This window comes from Meles meles, chromosome 2 (assembly GCF_922984935.1).
Source record: "Meles meles chromosome 2, mMelMel3.1 paternal haplotype, whole genome shotgun sequence".
In the NCBI taxonomy this organism is placed as follows: domain Eukaryota; kingdom Metazoa; phylum Chordata; class Mammalia; order Carnivora; family Mustelidae; genus Meles; species Meles meles.
In genome coordinates this window covers 123,119,351-123,144,166 of record NC_060067.1, presented here as the reverse complement: position 1 = coordinate 123,144,166, position 24,816 = coordinate 123,119,351, and the positions used below count along the sequence as shown (strand labels likewise).

Here is a 24,816-nt window from a genome sequence, read left to right as displayed (position 1 = left end):
ATCTGCTTTCATGCAACACAAATGAAATGTTTGTTTAGCCTTTTAAGGAATGATTTCACATAGGAATGGAACCTTGGGTTGTAATTCCCCGGGCTAATGTTTAAATGAAAGTTAATTCTTAAGCTAAATATCTTACACATTCTAGAAAAAGAAGAGTTTAGTGAAAAGTAGCTATTGCTCAAAGCTGTGCTTTTCAACCTAATTCGGTGAGACTGAATTGAGGATAATTCTGTGTTTGATGTATAACAGGATTGTGTAGCGAGTAGAGTATTAGAACATGCTTGTGAATTTGTGAGTGGAATTATAAAGTTTTTGTTTTGATTAATTTGTGGACTAAGTTCAGAGCACATAAGTGCTATTTATGGATTCAGAATGAGTAATTAGTGTTTAAGCAAATAAGTACTAGGAAAAAAAAATGGGTTAAAGATTTACTAAGGTTCGGGGCGCCTGGGTGGCTCAGTGGGTTGAAGCCTCTGCCTTCGGCTCAGGTTGTGGTCTCAGGGTCCTGGGATTGAGCCCCACGTCCGACTCTCTGCTCAGCGGGGAGTCTGCTTCCCTTCCTCTCTCAGCCTGCCTCTCTGTCTACTTGTGATCTGTCTGTCAAACAAATAAATAAAATCTTAAAAAAAAAAAAAAGATTTACTAAGGTTCAGGTATAAAAAGATTTTTGATGGGAAGGAGTCAACAAAATTCTCGCAGAGAAGTGTTTCTGTATTTCCTTAGCTCTCTGACCACAATACTAGTTTAAGTAAGGAACTGTGCGTACCTGCTTTTTCTTTTTATTAGGAAGCTTCTGATATAGTTAGAAAATATAATTAAGTCAAAAAATTACTATGTATTCGCAGTTTCAGAGGGACAAAAATTTAAAAAATAACTATAGGTGGTAGTGGGGATAGGTAGTAAGAATGGATATGGTTGTTCATCATAAAAATTGAAAATCCATCATGAAAACTTATCCAGGTTTAGGTTTCAAAGACAGAGACCAGCTTTTTCAGACAGAAAAATAACCTTTTTTTTTTTTTAAATCAGTGGCCACTCTCTTAAAAAACATGAAATCTCATATACAGCATGGTCCTTGGTAATGAAAAGTCAACAACATGGTAGGAATAAATTCACACCGAATAGTATGGAATTGTTTTTGTTTGTTTGTTTGCCACCATAAATTTGTTTTTTTCCTACCTTTATGAATTACAGATTATAGTTCGTGCAAACATTAAAGCTGTTGATTTCCTGCACTCTACTATTGAACTAGATTGCTGGTACTTGGCAGTCTGTTTTCAGCCTAACATAACATCAACAATGGTAATGCAAAATCAAAACACTTAAAGCCCTGAAGGGAAAATTCATCAAAATAACATCCTAATTACCTAATCCTGGATATTGTGATTCAGCTCTCTTTTTATATATAGAAGGAAGTGGAGAAAGGACATGGGGGCTGGGAATCAGAGCAGATCATGGAGACCAAAAAGAGAGAGAGAGAAAGGGATGATGGAAGGAAGGAAGAAAGGAAAGAAGGGAGGGAGGGAGGAAGGAAGGAAAGAAGAAATGAAGGAAGGAAGAAAAGAGGAAGGAAAGGAGGGAAGGAAGAAAGAAGGAAAGAAAAAGAAGGGAGGGAGGGAGCAAGAAAGGAAAAAAAGAAAAGAGAAGAAATGAAAGAATAATAAAAACATTGGAAGACAAGTTTGGAATTTATTGTACTGGCATCAAGGTCTGGGATGCAATTTAACACAAAAGAGAAAGAATTCCTTACTCCTTGGCCACTGCAGTACCTCTAGGTCCTTAAAATGAACTATTCTTTCAAAATTAGTAGTGTGCATATCCTTGCTGCTCAAAGTGTGACTCTCAGACCACCAGCTCAACTGGGAACTTGATAGAAAATCAACTTCCCAGTTCCCCCCCCCCCCACCCCGGAATCAGAACCTGTACTTTGAAGTAGATCCCCATGCAATCCTGTGTTTTGTTAAGCCTGGGGAGGACAGCAAATCTATGGTTCTGTGTCTACTAGCAGAAATGCACTCGTTTCTGCGTAACCAAGGACCACAAACAAAGAAACACAGTGTGTGAAAAACAGAAGAATCTCCCAGGATGAAAGCCTAACTAAAAAGAAATACAAAATTCTCCACTTAAGCCAAATGCTTCCCACTAGACAAGAAATCATGAGTATCATTCATTAGCTCTAACTTATGAGAAGCAAACTACAGGGAGTCCACTTGCCTTTTTCTGCTTCTCAAATTCAAACAGGGACTTTCTCACAATTTTAATGTGAGTTAGTAGTTTTAAATGGTGTTTTTAGTCTTCCTCAACCAAGTCTCCAGGTAATAATATTTTAATGTTCTGATTTTGAATTAATTTAAATGTTTCTTCAGGTTACACTGCTTCCAACTGTCCATTTCCATGTAGATATATGTTTTTTTAAGAATGTGTGTGTGTGTGTGTTTGTTAAATCTGTATTATGTGGCCATGATACACACACACACACACACACACAAATGTATGCTTCATCCCCTTTATTACATGTGCTGAGACCATAGCACAGTGTCTGGCATTCATGTGGAAGAGGAAGAAGGCTTATCTACACACGCCAAAAGCACTAGAGACTTCAACAGAGCATCTCAACAACAACAATAACAAAACCAACCTGAGTAAACTGGTCATGGGGAGGAAGAGAAATGATAACTGCTCTTCGGCATATAAATCACCATAGAAGAGTAAGTTATTCAAGAAGGGAGGAAAAAAATGTTTTCAAATTTCAGCATTGTATTTTATTCAGTGCAGTGGTAAATTATTTCTAGCTGATATTTTTAGGAAATGCCAAATATGATTACAGAGAGAAAAAGAGGCTCTTCCCAAACCATGACATTCTTGGTAGGAGTTAAATTCTGTTATCATTGTTTTTGTCTGGCAAATGCTTCTCTGCTGTGTGAACTGGAGAGCACAGTGCATGTTTGTATATATAATGCTATGCTGCTTACATTTTTAACATTTGTTTATAATGTGGCCTTTGGAGGTAGCTGTTGAGGAGAAGAATTGCTCTAAACTTGAAAATCTTAAGATACTCTGAGAGTACAGCCAAAGAAATGTACCAACTCCTGAAGAATTGTCTTTGTTCTGAAAGAAAGATAAACAGTGTTCTTACCAGGTGGGGACTGTGTCAAAGCGATTCACCCTCACAGTCTGGGAGAGGAAAGACTGTTTTGCTCTGGCTGCTGTGTTAACTCTGAGCAAAGTGAAATGAATTGTCATGACAACCCACAAAGATAACACGCTGTAGTAAAATCATAACAATAGAAAATAAAATCATTAAAAACAAAAAAAAGATGCAAACCAATGAAATAGCATGCCAAATAAAGATTGAAAAAAATATTAATAATAGGATAAAGACAAGATAGAAATTTAAAGCCCTCCATAAGTACCCAATGCTGTAAAAGAAAATGCATTACCTAAAGAAACCATGAATTCCTTAGATGAAATCTAAGACAGAATAATAACACAAAAAAATGCTTCTGAGTTGAGGAGGCAAACTGAGAACTTAAAAAGACCTTTATAAGTCTAAATAAGTTAGAATAAAAAATTAGAATCAAGAAAGATAGCAAGAGAACTGTAGATGAGATCTCTGGTATGAAGGAAACAAATACTTGAAATTGTGGTGAAAGCAGAAGAGAGACAAGAAATTAAAGTAATCATTGAAAAGATGACAAATAAGGAGATAATTGGAATCCTTGAAGTGCAAAAAAACCGCAATGAGTGGACTAGGAAAAATATTTAAAGACATAATGGAAGAAAAAAGTAGAATAAAAGGAGTACCTGAATCTGCAGATTAAATGGGCACATAAAATTGACATAAAATCTAGCATACCTGGGGATGCTTGGGTGGCTCAGTCAGTTAAGCATCATCCTTTGGCTCGGGTCATAATCCCAAGGTCCTGGGATCAATCCCCCATGTCAGGCTTCCTGCTCATCAGGAAGCCTGGTTCTCTCTCTTCCTCCTGCTTGTGTTCTCTCTCTCTCAAATAAATAAATAAAATCTAAAAAAAAAAAAAAAACCAAACCATAGGTTACTTGGTCATATGTTTGTTATCTAGCATCAAGGGAAAAGGAAAAATTCTGTTGGCGTGAAGATGATAAAATTAAGTTACATAGAAGGGAAAACAAAACAAAGCAGGTGTACCTCAGTCTTCTTCACAGCAATTTTAAGTGCCAGAAGACACTGGAAGTTGTGAGGATATGAAAGGGATACGAATAAAAAGGTATCCAAGTAAGTGGCAGTAGGAGGATATTCTCAATTATACATTGTCTATGCCTTCTCAAAAAAGTTGTTTTTTGTTTGTTTGTTTTTTAAATATTTTATTTATTTGACAGAGAGAAATCACAACTAGGCAGAGAGGCAGGCAGAGAGAGAGGAGGAAGCAGGCTCCCGGCAGAGCAGAGAACCCGATGTGGGGCTCGATCCCAGGACCCTGGGATCATGACCTGAGCCGAAGGCAGAGGCTTTAACCCACTGAGCCACCCAGGCGCCCCTCAAAAAAGTTGTTTAAATGTGAACTTAGTGAAACCAAAAATAAATCAAAATAAAAAACTCAAGAATGGGAATGTGTGATAAAATTCTCACAATGAGGGACGCCTGGTTGGCTCAGTTGGTTAAGCGGCTGCCTTCGGCTCAGGTCATGATCCCAGCGTCCTGGGATGGAGTCCTACATCAGGCCCCGTGCTCCGCAGGGAGCCTGCTTCTCTCTCTGTCTCTGCCTGCCACTCTGTCTGCCTGTGCTCGCTCTTGCTCTCTCTCTCTCTGACAAATAAATAAATAAAAATCTTTAAAAAAAAAATTCTCACAATGACATTGTATTAGTTTAACTATAAGACTAAGATTAAACAGCTGGTAACGATAAAGTTACAGAAAAAGCAGATATAACTTTATTCTTAATATTTTGTATTAATATATAATAAAAATGTAAAAGAAGATGAGAGGGGAAATGGGAGGAACTGTAATGAGAATCTCCCATATTTTTTAACCTGAGAATCCAAAAATAGTAAAGGCTCCAAACATAGGATTAAATAAATAAATAAATAAAAGATAGAGTCTATGTGTGTGTGTGTGTGTGCATATTTAAAAAATATTTTTTTCCTAGCTCTGCCGGGTAAGAGGGTCTGGAAGCAGTGGCATGAATATTCAGCACTTGGTTTCTCACCATGCTCCATTAAAATGAGTCAAGTAGAAAGACAGATTTAAGTCTGAGATAGGGAAAGTATAGCGAAGGCTGGCACAGCTTGTTGCACCGGAAATAAGAAGTATTCGAAGAATGACAGTGACGTAGCCAAAGGACAGAGGAGCCAGCCTGAAAGGTTCTCATTGGCCAAATTTGAAATAACTTGAGTATTAAACTACATAATAAATAATCAACCAATTTAATAAACCAATTTAATAAATTAAAATCCATAGATTACTTATTAATTTAAGTGAATAAATGGGTGTGATAGGCAAAGCTCTTTCTTACGATAGAATGCCAACTAATAAAATAGAAGGAATAAAAAAGTTAGAATGTTGTATGGATGCTAACAGTACTGGAGGAGAGCATGATAAAAAAATAGACCAGAGTTATCTTTACTAATATCAGGGCAATCTGACATCATATGCCCCCAGATATGATGCAGTGAGAAGGACACAACGCTACTTCTTTGGTATTTCTGCTAAAAATGCACGACTCAAATCTAGTCATGAGGAGATAATAGGCAAATCGGAACTGAGACACATTATAAAAATAATTCATTTGTATCCTTAAGAAAGTTCAAGATCAATAAAGACAAAGAAAGGTTGAGGAGATGTTCCAGGTTAAAGGAGAGTATAGAAAAATGACACAAAATGCAATGTGTGACTGTGCATTCAATCCTGAAATGGAGAAATAATAGCTATAAAGGACATTAGTGGGAACGTATACATTTGAATATGGACTGTGGGTTGGTTAGATTAATAATAATGTATCAATGTTAAATTTCATAATTTTGAGAATTTAAGCTGAAGCTATGTAAGACAATATCCTTGCTCTTGGGAAGGAAACACTGTGTGCTGATAAAGGTATACATTGTCTCCAACTTACTCTCAGTGACTCAGAAAAAAATAATGTGCTTATACATAGATTGACAGATGGAGATTGGTAAATCTAAGTAGAGGGCGTATGGGTTTTGTTTGTGGTATTCTTATCATCTTCTGTAAGTTTGAAATCATGCCAAAATACAAAGTTACAAAAACATAATGGTGTCTCATGCCTCCATTATATTACTTCCATCTTTATACAATTATTTCTGTTTGTGCATTCATCCGAATGAAAACAGTCATCTCCCAAGTTTTTCACTGAACAGCATATCCTAATGCATGTATGCTTCATTCATATAGCTATAAACTGTGCACACACACCAGTCTCCCTGAAATTTCATTGGAGAAGACAGATCCCAGTCTTTGTTCATCTTTTCTAACTACACTCTCTCTTCTGGCAATCTAATCTGGTCTTTTTTTTTTTTTTAAGATTTATTTATTTATTTATTTGACAGAGAGAGAGATCACAAGCAGGCAGAGAGTCAGGCAGAGAGAGAGGAGGAAGCAGGCTCCCCGCTGAGCAGAGCGCCCGATGTGGGGCTCGATCCCAGGACCCTGAGATCATGACCCGAGCCGAAGGCAGCGGCTTAATCCACTGAGCCACCCAGGCACCCCCTGATCTGTTCTTATATCTTAAAATGTCATCTACTTGCCAATAACAAATGAAGTTTAAAGAGTAGAAGCACTCTAACATTCCACAACAAATTCCAGTGACACCTCTCCCTATAAATGAAGTACATGGTCTCTCATGGAAAGATTGTACGAAAATAGATGATGATAAATTCATTGTGAAGAAAAAAATCAGAGTTGAAGTTCATTGCAAGACCAAGGAACTATGCAGTGTCATATCCATGCTGAAGATGAATATATTGACTAAAATTTCTAAGAAAAATAAAATTCTTTTTCTGGATAAACTGAAACTGCCAGTAATCATCTTACCAGTTCCATGGGTGCTAGCTAAAGGCTGGTCTGTGGTAGTGGGGTCATTTGTTTGTTTCCAGAAAGGCTATGGGAAAAATGCACAGGCATCTCTTCATCTCAGACACTGTACATTCAACAAGCCAACAGACATTATTAGATCCAATAAAGTGCTGATTAAAATGATAAAGGAGATAATGCAGAGACCAGTTTACGGTGAAGGAGGGGATCTATTCAAGTCAGACTTTTTATGGCTTAGTGGTCATTTAGCAATGATGAAAAATACAGTATTCAAATATGAAACAGACACATCCTCATGCAGAAGTGATGATTATAAGGCATTCAAAGTAGCAATTCTTTTTTTTTAAGATTTTATTTATTTATTTATTTGACAGACAGAAATCACAGGTAGGCAGAGAGGCAGGCAGAGAGAGAGGGGGACGCAGGCTCCCCGCTGAGCAGAGACCCCCCCCCCACCCCAATGCAGGGCTTGATCCCAGGACGCTGAGATTATGACCTGAGCCGAAGGCAGAGGCTTAACCTACTGAGACACCCAAGTGCCCCAAAGGTAACAATTCTTAACACCTGATACAAAGAGGAGTGGATACTAAGAATGTCAATTCTTAGTGATGTGATTATTATCTAAGAACGTGATTATTTCCTGGCAGCTTCTCCCACATTGGTGCCACTATGGTACTTGGTGTGCTTCATCCGTTCATTCAGATCAGTTAAGATTTATTAGGTGGTCATCTTGTTAAGCATCTTGACTGCCAATAAGATATTGCTCTTATTTTTCTTAGCCACCTGATAAATTGTACAGAGAAGTCCAAGGGCTTAAGGATGGAACAGAGAGATTTTATGACAGGAAAAGAAGACACATTTATTATTATACTTACTTGCTTGCCTAAAAATGAACAAATTTAATAACTGTGCCAAGTATTAGAGTAAAGGAAGATAACAGATAACATTCTGTTTTCAAGACCAGATTTGTGGATGTTCATGTGTATGTATGTGTGCAAACATACATGTATGTGAAGAGAAAGATCATCTGAATGGATGCAGAGTGAATTCTTGATAGTGATTAATTTCTAAGAATACCATTGGAGGCTCAGTCTGTTATGTGTCTGCCTTTGGCTCAGGTCATGACCCCGAGGTCCTGGGATGGAGTCCCATGTCAGGCTCTCCGCTCAGCGGGGAGTCTGCTTTTCTCTCTTCCTCTGATTGTGGCTCCCCCTGCTTGTGCTCTCTCTCTCTCTGTCAAAGAAATAAATAAAATCTAAAAAAAAAAAAAAAATAGTATTAGAGAGGACTGAGTGGCTAGGAATCTTAAATTTTATGTTACATACTTTTTTTATTATATGTGGCCTTTTATAAATAAAGAAGCATATTACTTTATGAATTAAAAATAATATAAGGAAAAAATTTTGTCTGGCTTCCTTATATGTGGTTGCATTAAAGTTTGAGGTCCAAAAGCAGAAGATTGATGGGCAATTTGTTTTCATTATTTTCTGAACCATGCTTGCGTATCTAGGGACTTGTCAAAGATTACAGAACAGAGAGGCAACTCCTGTATTCATTTCCAACAGTCTTATATAGTAAATATATAAGATATAAGTGGATTCATTCTTTCCTTGTGAAAAATGACAGTTACATTACACTTCTAGAAGAAATCCTTTTTTGTATAAATTCAGAAAGCTTGATCCTTTGTGTGTTTTGGGAGCCCAAATTAGCTGAATATTTAAAAATTATTAAGCACAGTGTGGTTCGGCATTTTATATCTGATGACTTTTCTCCTAAGAAAATTTTAATAGTCCTCCTATTATACATTAAAAAATGAAACATCTCCCCACTGCCTATGTTCATATTCTTGGGAGTCTTGAAAAAAATTATTATGGTTACCATCACAGTTGTTTCATCAATAACTGGCTCTTTTAATTTCTTTATGATGCAAAAGATATCTTCCCAGACCTCACAGATAAGTAAACATTAAGCAAATTTAAAACATATGGGAGATAATTATCTCAGAGAATAGTCCAATTTTATATCTGAAAGAACTTCCAAGGTAATCTTTCTAAATCCTCTCATTTTATATGGGAAAAACACAGGGCTGGGTAGAGTCAAGTGTTCTGTCCAAGGTCACACAGCTAGTTGATGACAGAACCAAGGATGGAATCCTAATTAATTTTGCCTGATATCTCCTGTCTCTCCCTGGGAATGTTTGTTTCCCATGCTATGCCCATCCTTCCCTTTATCTAGCCTAGGAAGGAATCTTGCCATATAAGGAAGGATGTCCTCAACTCTGGAAAGAATTCAGGAATTGGTGGGAGAGTAGACTGAGATTTGATTCAGTTTGGTGCTTCTTAATATTGACTCCCTGATCAAAAAATAAAGTCTGTACTTATTTTTAAATAACCAAAATAGGTAGGAGCACCCATCTATGCCAACATATTTATATTTTATGGAAAATATCTATGTGAATACATTATATAGGAGACTAAACACTATATACCTGTTATCTGTGACTATCTTATAATGAAGCATTATTTTTCATCTTAATGTATCATTTTCTAATAAACTATGGAACTAAATTAATTAATTATATCTCAAATAGTTCAGTTGATCTGGCCATTGTGTATCTATTAAACACCTTGTCCAAGTCGTGTAAGAATTCTTGACTTTGCTTGTCTTGCCTCAATTTAAAACCTATGACCTCATTCTTGATATTACCATCACCTGAAGATCAGGTTTAATGTCAGCCTCTAGGTAAGGTGATGTACATCCATGTTTGCCTGTAAGAGTCCTGATTCTTATCTGTTATCCTGTTGTAATTAATATTAGTGTCTCCTTTTACTCTCATGATTCAAGGTTTGGATACTAAATTGTATAGTTATCCTACACACAGTCAATGTAAAATATGCTAGAGAAGGAACTTTTCTCCTCCAACTTTGAGGGAAATTTCAGCATTTTCTCCTGCTTGAGCTATGTCTGCCCCTTCCTGTTTTCAGTGTCTTAAGAACTGTACCTTCTGCCTTCCAAGATTCATTGAAACTGATTTATCTTTCAAACACCATTCTATTCAGAACTCAGTATTTACTTGATTGAACTAGACTATCTGCCAAGTCCACTTCCATTTTGGTTTCACCTGGCCGTCCTTGTATAGAGTGTGAATAAATCTTACGGGCTTAAAAATAATTAAACTATCAAAAGGAATTTGATGAGGATTTGTGCTTTGCAGGGTCGCTAAATGTGTTGTTCCATAGAAACAACACAAATCCAATTGTTTGTGTGTTGGATCTCAAATTAGAACATGCTCATACCTGGAAAACCTGAACAGTCTTGCATGGGAACCTCTTAAGGTACTGCCAAATTATATTCCAAACAACTTCTTTAAGTCTAATTTTAAGAAGTGTCCAAAATGTATGATCTCCTCAAAGGGTCAGGCAATTTAGTGTAGAGAATAAGGGTTTTGTCGTCAGATGGACATGAGATCTAACATTGCTATCACTCAAGTTTGAGCCTTCCGTTTCCTCATCTGTGAAAGGGGAGAACTTACTTACATAAGAACTTCCTAGAGTTTTCATGCAGTTCTAATACTGGATACACTTTTCTGTAATGATTTTATAGTGGTTTTGGAAGTGATTTTGGCTTACTCACTTCTTCCTACCTGTGAGAAAATGTAAATTATCTTTTGGTGCCTCTCTTTTGGGTCTTTCTGTCCCTACTGCTTAATTTTGGACCATCACAATGTCTTACCTGAATAAAGAAACAACCGCTTAAGTAGTCTAGTCCTTCAAACCACCTGTCCCTAAATTCTTTCTCCACTTAGCATTCTTAAAACAAAGTATCCACTGTTTAAAAATTTTCAGTAGCTCCCCATTGCCTTCAGGATAAAAAACAAATTCCTTAGCCTTTTGCCTAAATTTCCTTCTGCATATTTCATCTATTAGTCTATGTCTTTCATTCCACATTCCAGCTCTATAGAAATTCTTGAAGTGACCCAAGTGTGCCCTATCTCCTGACTGGAATGTTAATCCTCTCCCTCTCCTGCATTCAGAATGTACGGAGGTTTCATCCTCTCAAAAATGCCGCCTTTGCTCACTTCCCATCTTGATTCCACACTGCTTTGATGTGCTTTCTGGTGATGCTGTGCCTATTCTCCCCCCAATAGTCTGTAAATTTCTCTCACTTCCAAAGGGTTAGCCTGCTGACATTGGATTTTGTCTTTTTCTTTATACCCAAACACAGCATGTTGTTTGGATTCAATAAATCTGGCTTTCAGTAGATTGAAGGAAGGAAAGAACGAAAGAAAAGAGGGGAGGAAAGAAGAAATTTTACCTTCTTTTCCTAGAGAAATTTGTATTCTGGATAAAGAAATACTATCCCTTGAGATAAAAAGGAATAATTACACAAACCTCACTACCTGACATGGAGCCTTGTCCATAGAAGGCAATCACTAAATATCTGCAGCTTGGATTCACTGACTCACTAAATGCCACCTATGAACTTAGATTAACATGCAATCAGTACCATAGGAAAAGGACATTTCTTTCAAAAATGGTTTTAAATGATGTTATTTGCTATCAAGCTGCAATAGTGTTCAGATCAGAGTTTTCTTCTATCTAGGTGTGTCCTGGGGAGGAGGTAGGGCAGCTGCAGTGGTATGTGGGGGGGGGGGGTTCATTTTTTTCCAAACAAACAACTTTGTTTGGCCGCCATCACACCAGCCACCTTCCTGATACCATGGGACCTGATGTCTGCTAAGGCAGTCATATTATCCCACAGTGTGCCTGAGCCATAGGACCCAGAGAGGCTGACTTACGAGAACAGGTCATTAGGAAGCAGTAGGACCTGAGACGGGAGAGGAAATCTAATTTACAGCTCACTGGAGAGCTCTGAGTCAGCATGGAGAAGAACGGAGATGGAAGATTAAGTTATCTGTGAGCTCACATCTCTAAAATTATTTAGTCTGTCCCTTTTTCCATTTAGAAAACATATGCTGCGAATGCAAGGATCTAGCTCCTGCTTCTTGAAGAGTTGGCAACTGAGAGCAGTTTCTTGAAACCACCTAGAAAGGATAGAATTAGCTTTAGGATATCTGCTATTCCAATAAAGGCCACGACTATCGAGTTCAGGAAACAGAGAAGATGTCTGGAAGCTCTTGGTACCTCCTAGCAGCTCAAGGGTATATGCTGGACTTTGTGTTAACAAAATCCAAGGGTTTCGAGGCACCATGCCTAGATGCAGCTTCCTAGAGCCCAGCAGGGGCTCTTTCCTTATTTCCTGCAAATGCCTAGCTGCTTGAGCCTCAGGGAGACTTGAAAAGTTCAGTCAATTGCAGAAGTAGATTAGTCCTTGCCTTCATGCGCGTGTACTTCTGTTGGATGTTTATTGACTGAAGAGTAGCAAACCAGGCAACAAATATAATTCATTCATTCAAGAAATATTGGTCAAATACATACATAGGAGACACTGCTCTGAATCCTGGTGATAATGTGGTTTAAAAAGCCTAAATATTGTGTTTCTGATCTTATCTATAACTTCCAACACATTTCTGATTTATAAAACTCATTCTCGAAGAGATACTGTAAACTTAATTAAACGGACAAATTAAATGAATGAATAAATACAAAAGGAACCCAAGACAATTTCAGAGAGTAGTAAGTGCTATGAAGAACAATTAAAATAGAAAAGCGGGGCAGAGAGCATGTGTATGTAAGGGACGGGGGAGATGATCAGCTAGAGTGATCAGGAAATCTTTTTTCTGGGGAGGAAGCATTTGAAATGTCTTGCAGTCTCATTAAGTGGTAGTCCCACAAAGATCAAGGGGAAACATCCTAAACAGATGGAACAACAGGTGAAGGAATAAGAAAGATAAACAGGGGTGAAATTATGTGAGGCCTCAGAAGCCATCATCAGGCATTTGGACTTATTCTGCGAACGGTGGGAAACCATTACAGGGATAAAGCAAGAAAATGATAGGAAACCATTAGAGGCCATGAAATGGGGTGATGGGAAACCACTGGAAGGTGTGAAGCAGAGGAATTTTGGCTAACTATCAGGCAGCATAACGAGGGGAGTGATCACCCTGGCTGCTGTGAGGAGAATGGCTTTTGAGAGGAGACAGGCAACAAAGTAAGTGTGAGCTTGAACTGAAGAGAATTAGTGCTTAAAATTTTTATGTGTGTGGTTCCCTGAGACTACTAAAAATGTCCACGTGTGATATCTCCTCCCGAGTTCAGAACATTATAATCCAGTAGCTGCTATCACAAAAGAGCTCTCTGGGATTCCTTAGGAAAAACTTTCCTCTAGTGTTACTATAAACCTGAACACTAAGAGGAGATCAAGCGTCAAGAGAACTCCGACTGTCCTGCCTGTGTTAATATAGCCTGCCCCGGATTTCACCTCTGCTGCAAGTTCCTCTCCCATCAGTGAAATTCAACTCCACATATCCAGGCTTCATAACACAGTAACTAGTCCCCACTAAACTACGCTAGGATTCTAAGATCCAGAGCATGCCCAGAGTAGGGCAAACTGGAGTATGTCCAAGGGACCTAAAAATAGAGGAACAATTTTTTTAATGTTTGTATGTCACTGTGTTATTTTAGATTGTGTTCGAATTCTCATGTTGACAGCAAATGCTTCTCTTCCAATGGGGAGAAACAAACCATGTCATGAATTACAAAGTCCATTCGAGGACCAATTTCCTGTTGCTGGCACTGGTCACCAAAATTGCTAGTTCCCTCTTTGCTGAACCTATTTTGAGAGACTTTGGTTCTTGCATTTAATACCTATAATCTATTGTCTGTGGCTCAGCCCACTTCTGTTCCAAACAACCTGCTTGTATGTGACTTCTCTTTACACCTTCCTTCCTGAGTCCAGTCCAGAGCCCTGAATCATCCTGACTCATTCCATCTAAATCTCTGTGTCTCTCTCCTCACAGCCTATCTCTCTTTCAAGGCTTACTGAGATTTCCTTCCTGTTCCTTCTCACAGACAAAAGGCAAAATGTTTGAATTAAAAGTAAAGTTTAAGAAGTAAAAAAAAAAAGAGGGAATACTTTTAGTAAACCCAAGTCATATGTATCAGAGTGTCAAATTCTAATCAGACTTGAGGTATCAGAGCTATATAGAAATGTAGATGTTGATGTCTTTGGGACTTATATTTGCACAGAGCTCAGTCAGACAAAATTAATTGATATTGGAAGGAGATGAGGATCCTGCCATTGTGTAAAAAAGTATAAAGTATGGTTGACAAGATTTCTTTCTCGACTATTATGTATTTTGAATCAGCTGCTTATTTGTCATTGTTAGAAAATTGATACAGTACCTATTAATTACTCAACATTTTGGAAAACGTGTATCAAAAACCACATTGTCACTTTAAAAATATACTTTTATAACTATTTAATCACATTGCACTATTTTCTTCCAAAGACCAGGGCCAGAGTAGACACAATATCATTTTAAAAGTAGATGGGCAATATAAAAAAACCTGAATTTCTGCACTAAACAATGTGTCACAATTTAAAAATGGGGGTGGTCTGAGCATTTGCCAATTGTGTCTTTAATTTTTTTTATTTTTTATTTTTTTAAAGATTTTATTTATTCATTTGACAGAGAGAGAGATCACAAGTAGGCAGAGAGGCAGGCAGAGAGAGAGGAAGGGAAGCAGGCTCCCTGCGGAGCAGAGAGCCCGACGCGGGGCTCGATCCCAGGACCCTGAGATCATGACCTGAGCCGAAGGCAGCGGCTTAATCCACTGAGCCACCCAGGCGCCCCAATTGTGTCTTTAAATTGTAGTTTGTAATTTAGATTTTAGTAGTTTAGGGAGTCAGATCAAGCAGAAAGATGAATAGCGCCCAGAGCAATTTCAACCCGGGCCATTTCTTATTTTAACATAGCTGACCCTAGGATGGAGGATGGATGTTGTTGAGAGTGGGCAACTCAATGGAGAGAATGCAAATAAATTTTGGGCACATGCTTATAATATGAGAATGGATAAAAAGATAGCTATGGAAAATTGGCCTTACTTCCTAAGTAAGCCCTTTGATTTTATTTGACAAATATACACTCATCTATAAAAGTTATTGTTTGTCACCATATTGCACAAGGGAAGGGAACTATATTAATGCTCAATTAATATTTGCTAAATAAGGACATGAATGAATAAATGAATGAATGAATACATTATAGAAAGGAAAATTTTAAAAATATAAGAATATCATTCCTTCAGTTAGAGAAAAATACTTTATATATAAGTAGGAAATGTTATGTGAAAGATATCAAGTAAAAATTATTGTGCTGCTTCTCTTATTTAACAAAATATGTAATTAATAATAACAAGAATAAACTTGCACGTATGGTTAAAAAAATATCGACAAATTGGAAGTAGGGATCTGTGGTGATAGTAATGTGTTTCTAGTTCAATACCACTGACACTGGGTAGAAATATGAGGGGCGCCTGAGTGGCTCAGTCAGTTACGTGACTGTAATCAGCTCAGGTCATGATCGCAGGGTCCTGGGATTGAGCCCCAGGCTCCTTGCTCAGTGTGGAGTCCATTTCTTCCTCTCCCCCATCGCCCTCCCCGCCCTGCGCTTGTGCTCCCTCTTTCTCACTCCCTCTCAAATAAATAAGTAAATAAAATCTTTTTCTAAAAAAGAAATATTAAAGATTAACACCTGTCATAGCACCATCCCTTATAGCCCTCTATAAGGACTGAAGGATGTCAGCATCCGGAGACATAAAAATATTATGCAAAATCAACAAACAGTAAGATGTTTCCTAAATCTTCAAGAAATTGGGCATTATAGAGAAACTTTCAGTATTGAGGATTTTAAAGTGGAATGAGATGTTCTCTCTGAGAACAGATGGTTCTCACATTGTAGTTGTATTACTGTTCCCTGCCAACTCCTGTGGGTATTATTCAAGGATACGCAAGGAAAAGGTAAACCATTTCCCTTGGGTATATTAGAGTAGTAGAAAGCATTGAATTGGAAGTTGTGAAACCTGGTAACTGTTCTTAGCTGCAGCATTAATTAGCTGTGTGAATGATCTTGTACAAGTCATATTTTCTCTGAGTATCAGTTTCCTGATCTAAAAAATGAGGGCATTGGGCTAAATTATATTTAAGATCCTGATACTCTTTCTATAGTTCTTATTCTTTTTTTTTTTTCCCCCTCTTTTTCCGAATGCTCAATTACTACATTATTTAAGGTATATTTCCTGGTTCTTTTTTTTTTTTTTTTTTTTCCCTTCCTCCCCTCTCTGTCTCTTTCTTCAATATATGGGATAGGAGGATACTGACTAAGTCTGAGGGGAGGGAGGAGGAAGAAAATTAGCTACAGGAAAGGTTTATATCCCTCTCTACAAGAAAACTTAAATATAGCTACTACAGCTTTGAAAGGAATGGTTTATGTCCAAACAGCATTTTCCAGACAAGCTCTGTACTTTTTTGCCAACAGAATTAACTTTAAACTGAACGCAGTAGACAGTTAAACAAGAGTCGGCACTGGAAACAGCTGTGCGTAGACAAGACCAGTTACTTATAAGGTACTGTTTTTTACTCATTGAAATCTCCTTCAGGGTTTATTTGCTTGGGGCACAAGGATTCCGTGGTCCTTTGACCTTTCCCCCCTTCTTGCCTCTTTTCTGAGAGAAAACACGCTCTTTAAAGTACCTTAGCTTCTTTGCTGTACTGTTTTGTGGCGATTTGAAGCTACTAGGATTTGGTTTTGTTTTGTTTTGTTTTCAGGAATCTAATGGTCGCTGTTGTTATTTTATTTTGAAGCTTAGTTTATCTTTGTCCTTTTTTTGTATCTTGTCATGGGTGGTTTTATGTTTTGTTGTTCATGTTGGATAAAGAAAGATAGGCTGTAATATTACGGAATGTGCAGAATGCTCTTGATTGAGGGGGAGGGATAGGTTAATTCATCTTCGACTGGAAGTATAGAACCAGTATAGAGCCAATCAGGAGGACCAAGACAGAGCAGCTCCAGGCACTTTAAAGTGACTCAAGAAAGGCTCACGGACCTCAGCACAGCTTGGTGGATCTGACCTGGAAAACCCGTAATTTTGAATTAGGATTTTACCCTCTAATCTACTTCTATCATTAATTATTCATTTTAACCACTCCTTCCCTTCATTTCTACTTATTTAAAAAAATTCTGGCAAGCCTTTTAAAAAATTTTTTCATATGAAGTTTATCTTCTTTAAGCTCATCCGCCTTAAATGGACATTTCCAAGATTTCAAATCACTAAGCTATGGAGGCTCTCAGAGTAGAAGGGGAGTAGCCCCAAATGGCAGTGGGGTAGACAGAAGGGAACCACTGTCATTTGAGGTGTCGCTCTTTCCCCGGAGGCCCGACTAGCTAATAGGTAATTCTTGCTGCTGGTCAATAAACAAGTAATGAGACAATTAAGGAGGTCTACATTTGTGGACTTTCCAAAAAGTGAAGCTTATGAGTTTACCACGGAAAACTCCAGAAGTCTTAGAAAGAATTTAGCTATTTTTGGATAGTTAACTTTCTGAGATCTAGTATATATTTTGAGATCTCTCTGGAGGGAACTAAATTCAATTTAATATTCTCTGAATTACCCAGCCTTCTCATCATGGATATACAATGTAGAATTATTCTATAATGTAATGATACGTTGGGGGCCTATTCTGTGGTATGTAAGGCTATTACATCTTATGTCAAAAAGTCATGTAATCACTATGCTTTTTTAAATGATATGATTTTTATTCTTTCTGTGTCCAGCATCCATATGGAAGGGTGACTTCGTATGGGTGTGGACCGTTTGCCTTCTTCTAACAATATCTTTCAACCTCAACCACATCTTTATAATTATTATTTTTTTTTTGTGCTGTGCACAAGAAAACCAGAAAAAAAAAGTTTATTAAAACAGTTATGAAAAGGGGCGCCTGGGTGGCTCAGTGGATTAAGCCGCTGCCTTTGGCTCAGGTCATGATCTCAGGGTCCTGGGATCGAGCCCTGCATCGGGCTCTCTGCTCCACGGGGAGCCTGCTTCCTCCTCTCTCTCTCTGCCTGCCTCTCTGCCTACTTGTGATCTCTCTCTCTGTCAAATAAATAAATTAAAAAAAAAAAAACTTAAAAAAAAATAAAAAAATAAAAAAAAAACAGTTATGAAAGGAATGAAAAGCAGTAACTTTATCTGAGGGCCCAAGAGATTCTCTTATGAGGAAAGTGGATGTGCCAAAGTGCATTGACACAGTGACATCTATTTAGGTGCTCAGGAGACTTTTGGTTTGTGTCCAAGTCCTTAGTTGTGTTCTGTAGAAGAATTTGCCATGGAAGTGGCTCTGGGATATGGAAGGCATTACTGCATCAGATACAGAAAGTGTTGTTCTCCTTTTTAATAAAGTCATTGGAGTTATATGTCAAGGAATCAGTGACTAACCACATCTCAAGGGGTCAATTTAATATTAATCAAGTACTCAGTATTTTATTTTAGCTCCATTTACACATGCACTGTTCACATGCATGCACGACTGGGAAACAGCATCATAACGCTTTGTAAGACGGAGTTAGGGAAGAGGAAAAAATATTCATCATTGAGTCCATGCAGTTCTTCTCTGTGGAGATTTTGTTTCAAGGGGAAAAGATATATTTTTCAATCATCTCAATAATGTCTTGATTTCCTCACTTACTGTATCCTCACTTACTTGCAATTTCTTGTAAGTTGAAAATACTATGAAGCACTGAATTTTGTAGCAGAATATATGTTTTCTTACCTTTCTTTATTTTTTTATGTTGTGCTCTACAGAGCAAAAAAAATCACTGTTTTCTCAGTGATCTTGATAATTAATCCCACTTTACCCATGAGGAAAATTGAAACTGGCTATATTAGATAAACACACGAAGCAGGAAACTGAGTCCGAGGCGATTCTAAATTTCGACTTTAAGTAGCCCATTGCTAATGACTTGACCATACAGCTTTATTTAGAATTGTGTGTGAGGACTTTTGTCCTGGAAGCCTTTTTTGCCCATACTAGGTGTTAAATACAAGTTTTATCCAGTCACTGTAGAAATTGTTACTGGGTGTTAAAGCATCTTGTGGTGTAAATGACAGACTCTTCATGTTTGAAACCATGAGTTCAGGGACTGCCTTTTGTCTGCTACATTGAATTTAACTTCCACATAAGTTCAGAGCATTGTCTAAAAGCGAGAGGTTTTGCTTATTTTTGTTCCCTCATTCTTTCCGTTAAGTGGCATGGGTCATTTTAAAATAAAATGTTATTCCAATGGAAACATAATTCTTTAAAATTGAAAATATGCTATTTTAAGTCAATACAATAAAGCTTTTTTTATATACTTGATTGAGCCTTTCAGTTTAATCAAAATATAATTTTCACAGGCTTACGTAATTGGGAAATATGACATATGAAAGGATATGTATTTTACAAGGAGAACTATACTATCACAAAACCTAAACTTAAAATTCCTGGAAACTCGGGGCTGCGATGAATATACACAAATGGAGATTTCCATTTAGAAAGTGCTTTTTACAACTAGAAAGAGAAGAAGCCTGTTAGTGTTCCTGATAGTGCTTTATAAGGGTCTTTCTTGAAACTGCCTTGTGAGAAGCCTCAGAACATAGTCCTTCATGAATTAGAATTCCGTGAGCAAATGTATTTCAAGGAGCTGTCAAGTCCCATGCTATAGGTTGTGGGCAAGGAAGAGAGGCCATCAATATTGCCTTCATTGTTGAACAGAGAAAGAGACAGTAGCTTTCTTCTCATAAAAATCAGAATTGAGTTCATTTTCAACTTCAGCCTCTCAGTAAAGATGCTCAAATTGACGCAAGTATGTTCTTCTATGTTGCCCTTTGCTTAATGTATTGGACAATTTAAGAGGTGATGTGGTCAAAGATTGACATTCATTTTGTTCATTTTCGTCATGCAATAAATGTCTGTTGAATGAATATAACTTCCAATCCTTGTGTTAAAAGGGCATTAACAAAAAATAATACTAAAATCACTATATTTTACTTCATGTTTTATTATTGAAGTATTTGTTATTTAGTTTACTGTTGGGTTATGCTAAAACTTCATTAAGCATCACCATTAATAACTAAATTTCTATGTGTTTTCTAACAGCAGTTTAGAACTATGAATTGTTACAGGTGCTTACAGTCAGTAATAATTTAAAAAGTAGAGTTGGAAGACATGAAGGCATCAGCCTTTTTCCTCTACCCTTTGTTTATTTTGCTGAAGGTATTGTGGCATTTATAATTCATTTGTTACAAGCAGATATCTCTTTTTAAAATTAATATTATTAATATTATTAATATTTTATCAATATTATTTGATTTATTATTATTATTGGGGAAAACAGTGAGATATTAGGACAGATAAATGTGGCTGAGTCTAAGACAGTTTTACAGGCCAAATATTATTTTGGTGATCTTTAAATTGTAGAAAGTAATTTTTGAAGATTATGTAAATTGTAGAGCTGTAGGCAAACAGTGATATCTTTCCAAACTAACAAAAATAATAATAGTGATTTTAGGAAGCAATTTCCATTTTGCTTTAGCTTCTCTCTCCAACCTGCTTGCTTTTGAGTGTGTTTAATACAAAGATGTGTTCTGGGTTCCTTCTTTGCAGCATAGCTTGAGTCTGGCAGGGAAGATAGCACCCATATGTCCTCCATCTGCATCCCTGAAAATGGTATAAGTTGAATTGAATACAGTGGAAAGGAAAACAACCTCTTTGCAAACCTGGGGTATAAAATGCCCTACATAACTCCCAAGAAAGGAACATATGGAGAGAGTAACAATTAAAAAAGGAGAAATAAAATTTTTAAAAAGATTTTATTTATTCATTTGAAAGAGAAAGAATGAAAGAATGCATGAGCAGAGGGAGAGGGAGAAGCAGACTCTCTGCTGAGCAGGGAGCCCCATGCAAGACTCAATCCCAGGACCCTGGGATCATGACCCAAGCTGAAGACAGACATTCAACTGACTGAGCTGCCCAGGTGCCCCAGGAGAAATAAATTATTGTCGCCAATTTCACTCTCTCGTGGGTTCATTCCTATTGTCAGATTTCTTTCTCTATGTGTGTATATAATATAGAATCAATACTTTGTTTTGTTTTACTTTTACAAAACTGGCTTAAAACTGCAAATTTGGATTCCACCTTGCTTCATTTAACATTTTATTAGGAACTTCTTCTGTATTACTCAGAACACTTTGGAAAAGAATAATATACAACTGCATACTATTCTATTCTGTTCTATAGCAATAGCATATGTAACAGAATTTGCCCCCCCCCATTGTTGGGGTCCTACTTGTTTTGGTGTGTTCTGTCATACGTGAAATAAGACTACGCATTTGTTTGCATGTGATATTTTTGTTCATTAGGTTATTTTAGAATTGTAATGACCTAGAAATCTGCAAGAACAAATCCCTCTTTTGGCAGTGTGGGGGAACTTAGTCCAGAAATATTGCTCATGTAGAACCCAGGCTTCCAGCTTTCAGTCTCATTTCGATGTTCATCCAGGAGTAATGACTGCATGATAAATTTCCTCTGGGGCAAGAGGTGAAAGCGTAATTTCCTTCTGTCTGAGTAAGAGGTCAATCATGTACCCTATTCTCTGAAAATCCCCAGGGAACAGAAGTGTTCTCATACTAAAGAAAGAACTCAAGATTCCATGCCAAAAGTCTTTATGACACAAGGGGTGATAAACATATAACAGCTATGGGAACATTTTTAAATAGCTGTCACTTTGTTAATGAACATTTGCTAAAGCATTTCCTGGGCCACTCTTGTTTATGGCACTTTTAAACAAAATGTTTATCAAGATGAAACTGGGGCTTGTTTCATAAATTAATGTCCTTTTACTTACACCTTTGCTTTTCCTCAGGGCATAACCAATGTCCAGGCCTGTGCTACACTAAGCAAACAAACAAACACTCGACTTTCTCAACGGAGTTCTTTCTTCCTGATGCCAAGAAAAATTTGTTTTTTCTGTTTTTGCTTTCCCACCTCCCTCCGACTCTAAAACTCTTGGCAGTTGGACATTTATCTCTACCACAATGCTGAAATTACCTCTCAGGGGTTGCTAAGAATGGCTGAATTAATGGTTAAACCCAAAGTTTTTTAGCTATTGCTCACCTCTGTTCTTTCTGCCATTTGCTATTTATACTCTCTGCTGCCATGCTCTTCTTGAAATAGTTCTATCTTTTAGTGTTAGGGATCTTGTACGAGCCTACAGTTCCACCTTTCTTTTCCTCACTTTCTTGAGAGGGCTCCAGTCTTCTTCCCAACTCCTTATTCTGGCTGTCTGTGTTTATGTTCCCCCCATTCCTTTATTCTTTCTCCCTCAGAAGATTGCATCCAGTCCCATAGCTTTGACTTAAAGCCCAGTCTAGAGATCTGGTCAGCAAGACTTCTTATAAAACTCATAATTAAAGTAAGTTATGATACAGGTAGGTATCCTTTCTCTGGATACGCAACAATTGTAGCAGGATCTTTGGCTTGGTAGGGAAGTGGTCTGGATTTCAGACCCAGCTTGACCCCACAACCTTTCGTGCCTGCCTACTTGTCAGAGTTCCCAGTACTGGGCTGTCTGATATTCCAGGACTTCAAACTCTGTATCATTCCTTCACTCCAGCCAACCCTTCATCTGTTATCCCCTTCCTCAGTTCCTTTGCAACCAGGTGACTGTTTTTACAGAATTTAAAAATCTATAGTCTTTGCTTTTTTTCATCCCCATGACTACTGTCTTGCTCAGAATGCAATGATCTGTTCTTAACCCACTCCTTACTGGTCCTATTCTCCTTCTCTCTCCAGTCCTTTGCCACTCTGGTCCATCTTCTACACTGTTGACAATTTAAATAAATACATATGTATGTCTTTTATATATATGTATACATGTTCCCGCCCCCCTAAATTTTCAGTGAGTCCTTAGTAGATGGTTAAGAGTGGGGCCTATGGAGTTGAATGACAGGATTTGAGGCTCAGCTCTGGCCCATCCTGCATATATCATCCTATGCAAGTGACTTTAACATTTCTAAGCCTCCATTTTCTCACATAAAAGAAGTGTAAAAACGTACCAATGATGGTTAACATGTATCAAACCCATATATGTGCCGAGGGCCATAGTGGTCTGTATTCTTTCCATGCCTTCCTTCATCCAGTACTCAAAAGAGTACATTAAAAAGAAAAAAAGTACATTTTATTAGATTTATACTAAACATTCCTTAAAAATGCAATCCAGGTAATCTTAGAGATGGGTTTATTCTTTATGACTTGAATTTGTTTGTTTGTTTTCTTTTAAAAAAGCTACTCTAAAATTAAACCCAGATAATACCAATGACCTTGGCCCAATTGAAAATGATGGTAAAACAAAAGTAAGTGGGTGGTTTATTTCAGTTTGAGATGAAAGCATCTCCTGGCCCATTCTCTTCTTTTGCTGGAGAGGAGGTCCGTGGGGTGAAGGGCTAAATGTGTGATGGGCATTAAGGAGGGCATTTGTGATGAGCACTGGGTGTTGTATGTAAATGATGAATCATTCAATTCTCTTCCTGAAATGAATAGTGCACTATATGTTAACTAACTTGAATTTAAATAAAATCTTAAAAGAAAAAACAAGAAACAACAAGAAACAAAAGGTAGCATGAAAAGGAAAACTTCTTAGTAACATTTGCATGATGGAAATAAACACCTCTCTTTATTCAGTGTTTCTATGTGATTTTATTATTTAGTCTTTATGATTCAAACTAATAGTCACAAAACTAACAAGTGGAGTAGCCAGGAATCTATCTCAGGTTTTGAACAACAGGCTCTCTGCCTCCTTTGCAGATTGCTTCTCTTTCTGTGAATTTAAGAATCAATGCAATGGCATAATCAAATTTAAGTGGAAATATTCCAAAGTAATGACTAAGGTGTTTCAGATGTATGCCAGGAATATTATTTTGCTATAATATTATCCTATAGTAATTGACTGATTTAGTTTTTCTCAATCAACACATGCCTTCTGCTTTGGGTAGATACACTGACCATTCACCCTTGTATCCAATAGTAGTTTTTTGCTTTACCCCAGAGACTAAGCTATTTCTGTCAGAGGACTTTGACTCTTTCTTAGCATCAAAGGTTCTGTGGCTTAATTCATTTCCTTAATCTACTCAGTAATCACTTATGAATGGAAGTTGCATATATCATACAATGGGGATGTTGGATGGGATCTTTTATTAGAGCCCCCACATATTTCGCCTGACCAACGCAGGTCAAACTAGGCTAAGAGACACATCAATGATCATAGAGAAGTCTAGAGGGTCTTTCCTCTCTAAGAATGCATACCTTGCAGTTTTACTGGCAACTTTTTGGAATACTGAATGCATTGAATAGTCTAAACGTCACAATAGAAATAAATCTCTTTCCTTCTCCCTCCATCTTTCAGTGTCAGGCAGGAATAGCTGGAATCCAGTGTATGTATTAGAGATCCACTCTTTCTTTCTTTCTCTTTCTCTCTTTCTTTCTTTCTCTTTCTTTCCCTTCCTTCCTTCCTTCTTTCCTTCCCTTCTTCCTTCCTTCTTTCCTTCCTTCCTTAAGGTTTTATTTATTTATTTGAGAGAGAGAATGTACACGTACAAGAGAGCAGGCTCCCTGCTGAGTAGGGAGCCCAATGTGCGGCTTGATCCCAGGATCATGACCTGAGCCAAAGGCAGACGATTAAAGGACTGAGCCACCCAGGCGCCCCTCCACTATCTTTTTTTTTTCATTCACAATAGCTATTTTTTGGTAGAGAAAACCTTCCAAATGCTGTTTGCTTGACTTTAAATTTCCTCAGC

The 24,816-nt window shown here is 37.4% G+C and overlaps 1 protein-coding gene across 2 annotated transcripts in view; it reads left to right on the top strand.

The window, feature by feature from the left end:
- ARHGAP24 (Rho GTPase activating protein 24) overlaps positions 1-24,816 on the top strand; it is a 534,495-nt gene that overhangs the window by 296,237 nt on the left and 213,442 nt on the right. Inside the window, exon 1 of one of the 2 annotated variants that reach the window (XM_045998040.1) lies at positions 16,333-16,554. The exons of the other annotated variant lie outside the window; for it this stretch is intronic. The gene's annotated coding sequence lies outside the window, so the exon portion shown is untranslated. Of the gene's footprint in view, positions 1-16,332; positions 16,555-24,816 lie in introns of those variants that run through there. 2 annotated transcript variants of the gene reach the window in all.